General features: G+C 35.3%; 1 protein-coding gene across 5 annotated transcripts in view; it reads right to left on the bottom strand.

Moving 5' to 3' along the window:
• Positions 1-11,707, bottom strand: part of LOC127067026 (small conductance calcium-activated potassium channel protein) — a 164,777-nt gene that overhangs the window by 68,451 nt on the left and 84,619 nt on the right. Inside the window, exons 1-2 of one of the 5 annotated variants that reach the window (XM_051001470.1) lie at positions 7,294-7,436; positions 2,817-3,039 (exon numbers count right to left, since the gene is read on the bottom strand). The exons of the other annotated variants lie outside the window; for them this stretch is intronic. The gene's annotated coding sequence lies outside the window, so the exon portion shown is untranslated. Of the gene's footprint in view, positions 1-2,816; positions 3,040-7,293; positions 7,437-11,707 lie in introns of those variants that run through there. 5 annotated transcript variants of the gene reach the window in all.

The following is an 11,707-nucleotide window of genomic DNA, read 5'->3' on the forward strand; positions in this document are numbered from 1 at the left end:
CTAATTTTTTTTTATCGATTTATTTTTATTTTTATTTTTCTCATTCGTATTCGTTGAATTTCTTCTGATCCAACGAAACTTTGACTTCGTCGATAGAATTGATTAGAAAGTGATTATTAAAGACGTATCGAAACGACAAATTTTTAATAGCAATTAAATATATTTCTTTTTCTTGCTCTCTCTCTCTTTTTTTTTCTTTTTCAAGACGATTATACGTAAAACAATTTCATTATATTTGAACCTACTAAAGACCAAACAGATTGTTTTATGTTATGTTACACATGATAAGCAACCGAACGACCAATTTCGAAACCCCTACAGCGTCTTAAGTTGTCTTAAGGGTGGGATATGGTCATTGATTCCTATTAAAAAGTTGTTCTATGGGATCCCTTCTACGAACCCTCCGGACGTATGCGTGAAAAACATTTTAGGATACCCAGTACATATATATATATATGTGTGTGTGTATGTGTATATGTACGTATATATTTTTTTCTATAAATGTCACGTTTGTCGCCATCGTTTGATTTTTTCTTCCTCTTTTTTTTTCCCTCTCTTTTTCATTTTTTTTTTCTTCCACGCGATTGGTCGCTCGACAGCAACCGAGAAAAAAAACCAGTCGAAATGCTATTGTTCGCGATTTTTATGGATGGTTACTTAATCTGCATACAAGAGCGAAATAAACTCTTTCTCCGTGCTCTTTGAAAAATATAAAGATGAAAAAAATATTAAAAAAAAAAAAAAGGAAAAGGAAAAAAAAGTAGAGGCGAGAGAGAGAGAGAGAGAGAGAGAAAGAAAGAAAGAAATGACGATGTTACATGAAACGTCAGGACTCTCGGAAAGACTCAGCTGTTTTTGCAATTTCTAACCATTCGTATAAGAGTTGAGACATATTCCCAAGGGAAAATTCTGTGGACGGATATGTCGGTTTCTCTTTACATTCTCTATTCTCAAGTATAACATTTCGTAGATGCTTATTTCTCGCTTTGGAATGCTTATCTTATTACAAAATACTTGGAGGGATGCACTGATATTTTTCACAACTTCAATATCGAAATACCTACTTGTATTTCTAAGATTTTGACTAATCTAACAATGCGAACAGTTTCGTCGTATCTTTCTTTTCTCTTCTTTTCGTTTTTTTTTTTTTGCACATTTAAATTCCATCTAATACTCATGTACGTATATGTATGTATATATTTCTTTATAGAGATATATTCTTGTATTCTTCGTAAAATTTTAATCAAAACTCCCGAGGATGGGTATGCAGCTAAAGAATTCTAAAGGTAATTTTAAAAATCAATTACTTTCTTATCGAGAGTCGATAGATTTCTTGTCAAGCTTGCACTTTTGCAAGCTAAGCTCGTAGTTGTACAGTCTGAAAGAAAAAAAAGTAAAGCAAAATAATTAAATAAAAATAAAAATAAATAAAATAAATAAATAAAGAAAAAAGAAAGGAAAGAAATATTAAGCTGAAAGGTCTAAGCGGGAAAGAGTAATTGATTTTTAATATCGCTTAGGAACCTTTTTGCTTGATCCTATATTATGCATGTACTTAGAATTACTTAGAAAAAAGAAAAAGAAAGAGAAAAAAAAAGATCGATTAATAAGTAATGTATCGTAATATAAGTTTCATTTTATTACAGAGAGTTAAGGAAGAAATAGACAAATAAATAGATAGATAAATAGGATAGATAGACACAGTAAACCTATCGGATAAAATTTGAAAGATTTTCTTTATTCATAAAACTTTGATAGATATGCGTGTGTTTGTGTAAATGTAAGAGAGAGAGAAAGAAAGAGAGAGAGTGTTGATCAGATTTGACGAGTCGAGTTTTCGAACTACGGTCAAAATGTTATCGCTAGAAGGGAAAAAGAGAGAGAGAAAGAGGGTTTCTCTCGTAAGGATAAAGTGGGTCGTCAATTTCGTCCTGTGTATATGAACCTCCTTTCGGGCTCCAAGGAGTAACCGTAGAGAAAACGTGATCGGAGTGGAAATGTTAGGCCTCCATAGCTGAGTCAACGCAAATTACCGAAAAGCTTGGCAAAGAACGTGGTGGTTTCTCTTCTCTACTCTACTCTAGTCTTCTCTTCTCTTACTTTTCTAAACCTTACAGTAGCCAATTCTTTTTCGTTTTCTTTTTTCTCTCTCTCTCTCTCTCTCTCTCTCTCTCTCTCTCTCTCTCTCCCTCTTTCTCTCGTATCTTTTCTTTTGATTATGCATCGCGTACACCGGGACACTTTTATATAAAATATATATTTCAGCTATACAAGTAAATAAATACCTACGTTGTACATTCATAGAACACGTTTTCAAAGAATCGTGGCGACAATTTCAACGTAGTTCAAGCATGCTTTCGAGATAGTTAAGAAAATTGAATAGAGAAAGCCCCGTGGTTTTACCTACTAATATAATAAGACTTGGCAAAGAGTAGTACTAGACGAGGAAAGTTTCGAAAGGTCGAACGAGGAGAGAGAGAGAGAGAGAGAGAGAGAGAGAGAGAGAGAGAGAGAGAGAGAGAGAGAGAAAGAGAAAGAGAGCATGATGCACCAAAGAAGCTTTAATAGTTCGAGATCAAGTTACTAGATACATTTGAACGATCCTTATTCTCGAAACTTTCATTGACTCGTTGTGTAGTCCTGCTTTTATTGTTTAGTACAAATAACGCGCTGTTTTCTTCTCTTATGCACGTTCCTTTTTTTATATAATCTTTCTATTATCTTACCGAAGATAATCTTTTTAATCGTATAAGAACTTTCAATAATTTTAGACGGTTTCTTTTTCCTTTCTTTTTTTTTTAAATAAATATACCAACCTTTTCAATGACATTTACATCCGGTTCTCCTTTTCCTCAAGTTAGATCCGGCGAATCCACGAGACAGGTGTCACCGTTAGAACTTGAGTCAGTTTTTCCGTTGCTAAGATTCACTTTCTCGTTGAACACAACGCGTTCCTTCGACTCCATCGCGATTATGAATATTCGTTCGTCAATGTACGTGAATTCACTCATCATCGGAACTATTTAATCGTTGATCGCACTATATTTGTCATGAATATATATTTATATATATATATATATATATTATATATATATAAATACAATACAAATATATCAATACACTCTCCTATCTCTCTTTCTAATTTGAATATTATTCCTCTCTGGCTGTTGTTTTCTCAGATCGAAAGCACTGCCAGGTGTACGTTGATTATTCCTCTCTACAAAAAAAAAATAAATAAAAAAAGGAAGAAACAAAAAGAAATATATATATATATATAAAAAAAAAGAAAAAAAAGAAAAAGAAAATACATCGAGATCGTAATACTCCTCGAGATTTTTCGTGCGTTCGTTCATAAGTTGAGTTTTAAGTGTTGAGTTAAGTGAACGATCGTTTTCTTTATCTATATTATAATAAGTAGAGTAAGAAAGGGAAGGAGATAAAGAAAGATTGAGATCGGGATAAAAGAAACGAGAAGAAAATGAAGATAAAGAAAGATGGAACAAATTGCTTCTAAGAAAAGGTGTTGAATGGATACTCCCTCAAACAATTCGCTGAAATCTCCAATATTTTTTCTCGATCACGCTGACGCCTTGCAATTTCTCTCTATTTCTCCTTTTATCCTTTTACTTTTTCTTAACGCGTCTGTCCTTTCCCTTTTCCCCTTCCCCTTTTTTTTCTTCTCTTTCCATCTCTCTCTCTCTCTCTCTCTTTTTTTCTTTCTTTTCTTCTCGTTGCAAAGACACTCGTATTCGTTCGTAAGAGGTTTCTAAGGACTCGCAAGAAATTGGGTATGTCGTACGCGTTCATCCTTTTCTCGTTCATCGAGTCCTTCAAAGGTTCATCGAAGAACTCGTCCTTTCGAGGTTTCCCTCCCTAAAAGACAATTTTGTTTTTTCTATTTATCTATCTATCTATCTATCTATCTATCTATCCATCCATCCATCTATCTACCTCTCCCTCTCTATTTCTCTCTTTCTCTTCCACACGTGTATGTTGAACCTTCGTTTAATAGTCAGAAAACGGAACGGTGTCATCGCGATAATAATCGACGGACGACGAATAATCGATGTGTTCCAATTTAACGAGCGAAAGTCGACCATCCGCGATAACCTCCGAACGCGTAACTCGAAATCATAACTGGATGCAACAACATCCCTATCTCTGTCTCTCTCTCTCTCTCTCTCTCTCTCTCTCTCTCTCTCATTTTTCCATCTCTTTCTATCCTTTTTTATCTTTTTCTATCTGTCTACTTTTCGCATGTGAAATTAGTCACACACGTACCACTTTCTCCTCTTTATCTCTTTTTTAGAAAACCTGGCAAAATCGATCGTAGCTTGTACGTATTCTGGTTGTTCATACGTGTTCCGTTGCTCCATATGAACCAGAACGAAACGTTATTGGTTTTCGTTCGGAGAGATATGATGAAGTTTGATTGCGAACAAACGCGAGCACGATTTTATGCTCTCACTGCTACTCACTTTTTATCTCTTACTCTTTCTCTCTCGCTTTTTCTTGCGTCGCTAACAATTAGATTTTTCGTCTTGTTTTTCTTTTTTTTTTTTTAAATTTCTCTTTCCTTTCCTTTCCTTTTCTTTTTTTTTGTTTTTTTCTCTTCTTTTTTGTTTCCTTTACTTAATCTCTTTTTTCGAGAGAGATCGCTTTTTTTTCGCCTTCCAAGATGGAAGACAAAGAAATCTTTATTTCATTTTATCTCTCATTTCTTTTTGTTTGCATTTCTTTTTTATTTCTTTTTTTTTTTTTTTTTGGAAGATTAAATGGAACCCTTACAGACGGCGTAGATGTTTCATTCAGATAACAATCGAGATTCGAGAACTCAGTGCACTTAACTTTAAGAGGAACGACACGTACTCCGTTGATCCCGGCAATACGATTTAGTCGATTCGATGGTGTTGTTTCAATAAAAAAGAAGAAAAAAAGAGAAAGAGGAAAAATAAAAATACAGAGAAGAGAAGAGAAAGAGAAAGAGATACACGTATACATACATACACATACATAATATATATATATATAATATATATATATATAGGAAAAAGAGAGTGAAAGAAAAAAAGAGAGAGAGAGAGTGTTTCCTGTTCATTTTGAGATCAAATCCGAGCTAGTCCAGCAAAAGGTGAAACAGCGATAGGATTCGCGGTACCGTCGGACCTCGATAATGGAGGTACCGATCGATTAAAAGTAATCGTCTCTTCGATAGTAGCCGAGTGCCCAACGGAATTAGCTACAGTCGAAACGACTGTACGGTAACGTTGAATTTTACTTTGAAAACACTCAATGGCCGATATGAACTTCGTTTTCGACGATGATCTTCGTTCTTAATCCGAATCACTTTAGAAATTCGCATCCTATCTATTGTTCGATTATTTCTTTCACCCCTTATCCCTACTCCTCATTCCAGCCTTCTTTTTCTTCTTTTTCTTCTTCTTCTTCTTTTGTCTTCCGCTCGACTTCTTTCGACTCTCGGAAAAAAAGCAAAAGAAAAAAGAAAAAAATGTGTGTATCGCGAACGATGATGATGATGATGATGGACCTTTGTCGAGGTGACAAAGAATAATCGACGTTTCTTATCGTTATAACAAGTATTATATTCCTCGATTTCTTTTCTCGATTTCTTATCGTTCTCGTCGATTTCTCCGACGATACAACTCTTTTGACACGCGCAATCGCTCTCGTCAAAGGCAAAGCTTCGAATCGATATATCCGGTAAAATACGCGTACTTATTTACGATTTTTATCGTCGATTTTACCTATCTTTAGATATACCGTTGAAGAATGAAAAAACTAATTTCTAACGATTATCTCTTTTCGTTTGAATATCTTTAACAGAATATATATATATATATTTTTTTATATGTACGTGATAATAATCTTATATCCCTATTGCATTTATTAACCAATGCTTATTAGGTTTTGTAACGTTGTTGAAATTATTTAAATATTTAATCAATGTTAATAACGACGTGTAGTTTACTCTTTAGCAATTACGTATTATTTCATTTGAAATCTTTCGGTAAATATCGAAGGGGTAATTTTCGTTCGAAGGTCACAACGTTGCGTTTATCTATTAGGTTACGTAATGAAGTAGTACCATCAGCATCAGTTTCAGCATCGGCACCAGTAACAGCAGTAGAGCTTTGGTCAGTCGATCGTTCGAAAATAGAGCTTATATATACGTAGGTAATGTAACGAGTTATGTTACGATTTTCTCCTCTCTCTCTCTCTCTCTTTCGCGATTCGGGCAAATCGTTTTGTAAGTGCACGAAAAGAAAGGGAGAGAAAGAGAAAGAGAAAGAGAGAGAGAGATTTTTACAAATATAATATCACGTAATTCTCGACGATGTCCTAACAAATAACAATAAAATACGTTTCGTTTCATTCAAGGTCGTGAAAGATATCATATCCAAACGGGGAAAAGAGAAAAGAATTTATCGAGTTTGTCCTTTGTAACAGGCTGGATCAGGAGAGGGATCTATTTGATCTTCGTGTGTGTGTAATAGGTAACATTTTCACGACGGAAGTATTCGAAACATCGACGGACAATATCGTTCGAGAGAAAATAAAACGGAAAAGGAAAATTCCGTTGCTTTTTTCTTTCTCTCTCTCTCTCTCTCTTTGTTTCTCTCTTTCTCCCTCTCTCTATTTTTCTCTCTTCGTTTCTCTTCGTCTCTTATTTTCCTCAAATTTCACGGTTACATCGAACGCTTCGAGAATCTTTTACGAAACCTTTGACTCGTGTTACGACATCCGAGAGTTCTTTGCAATTCTCTTTTCACGAAATAGGATCGATAAAAAAATCGCGAAGGAATAAAACACTCTCTGGTGTAGTCTCGTCTTTATTCGGTATATCTTCGAATTTCTTTTTCTATTGTACGTCGAAGGGGAAAAGAGACGTTTTGTTTTTCTTTAATCTCGAACAAGTAGAATACGATAGACAGATAGACAAGTAGATAAATAGATGGATAGAAGATAGGTAAGTAGATAGACAGATAAATAGATAGATAGATAGATAGATAGAGAAAGGGAAGTATGTATGTATATGTTTATGTATGTACGTATGTATGTATATATGTATATACCTAATAAGAACGAACGCACATCAGAGGAATCTTCATTCTCAGACAGTTGGAAGGAGAGTGTAAAGTTGTGACGAATCACTGCATATATAAATATACATATAAATAAAAAACTAAACAAACAAACAAACAAATAAATAAATATATATATACACACACATGCATATATATATATATTTATATAAGTAACTAATATATGTACGTGATCCTTGTAATCGAAACGTCGTCGTAGTCCCTCAGGATCAAAGTTGTCCAAGTTCTAAGGACAACATAATCGTTTTAAGAAATACCACCGTACGAATGTTGTTTCTTCACACGTTAGAAAGATAGTTCTTTCGTTAGGCCGAGCACGATATTTGATTTCGGCGACGGGCCAGCAACAACAACGGCAGTAACAGAGAGTCGTGACGATCGTCGTCGGTGACGTTATACGTCGTACTCGTGATCGCGATTGTGAATTAGGATTATTTAGCAGGAAGAGAGTAAGACATTGACGATGTCGTCGTCTTTGTCGTTGACGTAAGATATTGGTAAGGAAAGAGAAAAAGGAGAAGAAGAAGAAGAAGAAGAAACAGCAAAAGAAAAAGAAAAAGAAAAAGAAAAAGAAAAAGAAGAAGAAGAAATAGAAGTAGAAGAAGGTGGAGGAGGTGGAGGAGGAGGAGGTGGTGGCGGGGGTGGGGGCGAGGGAGGAGGAGGAGGGCAATGATCGACAAAAAGTACTATCGAGTCTCGATTCGAGATATCGAAGGATGAGAAGGAATAGGATACACTGTTGTTCTTGTTGTTGTTGTTGTTGAAGAAGTTGTTGTTGTTGATGAAGATCAGCTTTTCCCTGTTGTTGTTGTTGTTGTTGTTGATAACGATGTTGACGATGATAATAACGATAAAAACGATGACGATGATAGTGATGACGATGATTATGCTCGTCGTCTTCGTCGTCCAAATCGTTCTCGATGACACTACGTCGGCTTCGATTATATCGTTCTTCCTCTCGTTGACAAGAATAAAAGAAGAATCCGTTGGCGTTAGCAGCGTAGCGTTTAGCGATGGGCCACGATGAAGAATAAGAATAAGAATAAGTAGTAGTTGAAGAGGAAGAGGAAGATGAGGAAGAAGAAGAAGAAGAAGTAGAAGAAGAAGAAGAAGAAAGCATCCTCGTGGCAGTAGCACCGGCAATCCGCGACGACGATACATCTCCTCGAGACATATGTCAATTTCTCTATCTTTATTCTTTTCTTATCTCTCTTTCTTTTATTTTTTTTTTATTTTTCTGATCTTTCTGTCTTTCTATCTGTCTCCTGTCTGTCTGTCTCTCTCTCTCTCTTTCTATCTATTTCTTTCTTTCTTCTTTCTTTCTTTCTTTCTTTCGTTCTCTTTTACCCTCTTAATTTTTTTTTCTTTCTCTTTTTATCACTCTATCTTTCCCTCTTTTCTCCCCTCTCTCCGTCACTTTATCTCTTCCTCTCTCTTTATATTTCTCTTTTTTCCACTCGTGAGCTTTCTCGAACGCTCCAGTTTATAACCACCACCACCGGCCACCCTTATTATTTCTTCCTTCCTTCCTTCCTTCCTTCCTTCCTTCCTTCCGTTTCTTTTCTTTTCTTCTTTGCTTCCTTCTTTCACACACACACACACAACACGCACCCTCTCTGTCTTTTTCTCTCTGTCTCTGTCTGTCTTTCTCTTTTAAATTCTACGCGACGACGTTATTAAAACCCAGTTTTTCAATACGGGGCAAAGAGGAGAAGAGAAGAGAAGAGACGAGGAGAGAGGAGGGGGATGCGCGCGCGCGCGCGCGCGCTCTCTCTCTCTCCTCCTTGATATCTCTATTTCCTCGAATAAAACAAAATCTATATGTTTTAACGAGAAACACGATTGACGATCGTAGATCCTAGATCTTGGTATCGGTATAATAATAGTAGTAGTAGTAATGGCGATGCTGACGGCAATGATGATGGTGATGGTGCTGGTGGTGATGATGATTAAAGACGTGGTGATAGTGGTGGTGGTGGTCGTGATGTTGATATTGGTTATCCTGCTGCTGCTGCTGCTGTTTCTGCTGCTGCTGGTTATGATTGTTGAGGATGACGTTGTCTTCTTCTAACCGGCGTAACCAACATAACCGGCGATTTCGTACACGCGTCTTTTCGAGTCGCATCGTCGCGTCTACGCGCCCAAAGAACAACAACAAACGTGCTCACTCCGCGCTCACCCTTCGATTATCTTTCTTTTATCTCGCGCTTCGTAGGAAGAGAAGATAAAATATATATATACAGTGAAGAAGAAGAGGAAGAAAAAGAAGAGGAAAAAAAAAAGAGAATGAAAGAAAATGTCCCTTCGAAAACGTAGGATATATTCACATATATATATATAAATATATTACATATTATAGATATATATAAACAAATACATACATATATATATATAAAAAAAAAACAGAAAGAGAAATGAAAAAAAGATGATGGAACCGAGAAAGGAGTAAAACAAAAAGGATTAAACAAAATGCGAAAGATTAGAAAGGAACAGGAGGGGTGGAGGAGGAGCAGGAGAAGGAGAAGGAGAAGGAGAAGGAGGAGAACAAGGAAGAGAAGGACGATGTGGTAAAAGACAGAAAGACAAAAAAAGAGAACGAAAGAGAGAAAGAGAGAGAAAAAAATAAAAAAGAGAGAGAGAGAGAGAGCCAAGCGAGACGAAACGAGGCGAGCGAGAGAAGCGTCGGTGGTGAGCGTCCGCCCGCTCTGACGCTCCCGACAGGACTGCGTCGGTCCCCATTTATTTCTCCTTTCCCTTCTCCCCGTTTATCCTCCAACCTCTTCCACCACCTCCATTACTACCACTACCACTACCACTACCACTAGCAACCCTCCTTCCCCCATACGTCCACCACCCTTCCACTCTTCCTTGCTACCACCGCCTTCGACCTCGACGGCATCTACCAGCGCCATCATCACCACCACTACACTACTATCACCACCACCACTAACCATCCCCTGCTACTATCAGCGTGCTTAGGTTTATATTTCGACTATGAACAACCCTTCTCAACCGAGGTTAGGCGTATACGTATATGTGTTTATGCATTTTTTTTTCTTTGTTTTCTTTCTTTTTTTTTTGGGGGGTTTTTGTTTTTGTTTTCGTTCCTCTTTCTCTTTTTCTTTCTCTTCTTGCTCCGTTCTTGTTATTCTTCTTTTTTTTCTTTCTTTCTTTTTTTTTCTTTTTTTTTTCTTTTTCTTTTTTTCTATGGATATTTTTCTTCGATCATACTCTGACGAGTAAGTCTTTTTTGATTATTGTATTTTCTTGTTAATTCGTCTTGATCAGGGTATCTAATGATTCGTTTGGTTTATATTTTTTGTTTTATTATTTATTTTTTTTTTGTTTGTTTGGATTTGTTTAGGTCTCGATTTATCATCGATTTGCCTGTGTCCTATGTGTGCGTAATATATAAATGCATGATTTTCTTTCGGAGTATTTTTTATCGACTTTTGAGGATAATTGTTATCTCTAAATTTTTTTTATAAAATACTTTTTCTCTTTTGTCAAAATTTTTCTATTTCTTTTCGATTAAACTTTATAATAATTTTGTTTGATTTTCATTGTTATTGATTTATTCATGCGTTACGTTATATGTTTATTTTTAAATGTATACGTATAATTTATCTCTCTATTCGAAGTTTGATTAAATTTTTATATTTCTTTTTTTTTGTATTTTTTTTTCAGATTTTTATATTTCGCCTTGATTAAATCATATAATAATAATTTGCTTGATTTTCATTCGTTATTCATTATTCTATTTGAATCGTCACGTTTACATATTAATATTATATATGTTATCTTTCTCTTTATATCTTCTTTTTATCCACTCTTTATATGTACATACATATAAATCTTCAACTCTAGCTGTCGATGTTTTCTCGATGCTCTTTCGAGATCTTTTCTCGAGTGAAAAAGAAGAGAAGATAGCGTACAGATAGAAAGATTCTTTCGACGTGTCAACGAGAAGCAACGAAAATATTTTATCGTACGCGTTACACGTTTCATTTTTCAAGTTAAATATGGTGCTTTCGACGTTGATTTTCTCTATTTATTGACACGTAAAATATCATAGAAAAGTGTGGAACAGAGAGAAAAAGAGAGAGAGAGAGAGAGAAAAAAGTGTTACAGTACGAGCAAACTGTAGTCAGTCGATTACTATACTTCGATAAAAGAAAGAAAAAACAAGAGAGAAGAGAGAGAGAGAGAGAGAGAGAGAGAGAGAGAGAGAAAATATAGTAGCTCGTTATACGTAGATATACATAGAACATTGTCATTTAAATTCAAATACGTTCTAAAATCTAATACGTGGAAAAGTCCAATGGAAATTTTTAGTCGAGTGAGATAAAAAGTGGATACATCGTAACACGAATGTGATTATCCAGGAAAGAAATTATTTCGAAGTATGGAAGATGTTCGTGAAGGAATAAATAAATTGGATTAATTTCTCGATTGTCAAGAATTTTTTACTTTTTTTTTTTCTCTTCATATATTCACCATATTCATACATGAAGATATAGAGTATCATAAAATATAGATCGTGGGTGTATATCGAATGAGAAGAGTTTGTCTATTAGATTTTC

This window comes from Vespula vulgaris, chromosome 10 (assembly GCF_905475345.1).
Source record: "Vespula vulgaris chromosome 10, iyVesVulg1.1, whole genome shotgun sequence".
Lineage (NCBI taxonomy): Eukaryota > Metazoa > Arthropoda > Insecta > Hymenoptera > Vespidae > Vespula > Vespula vulgaris.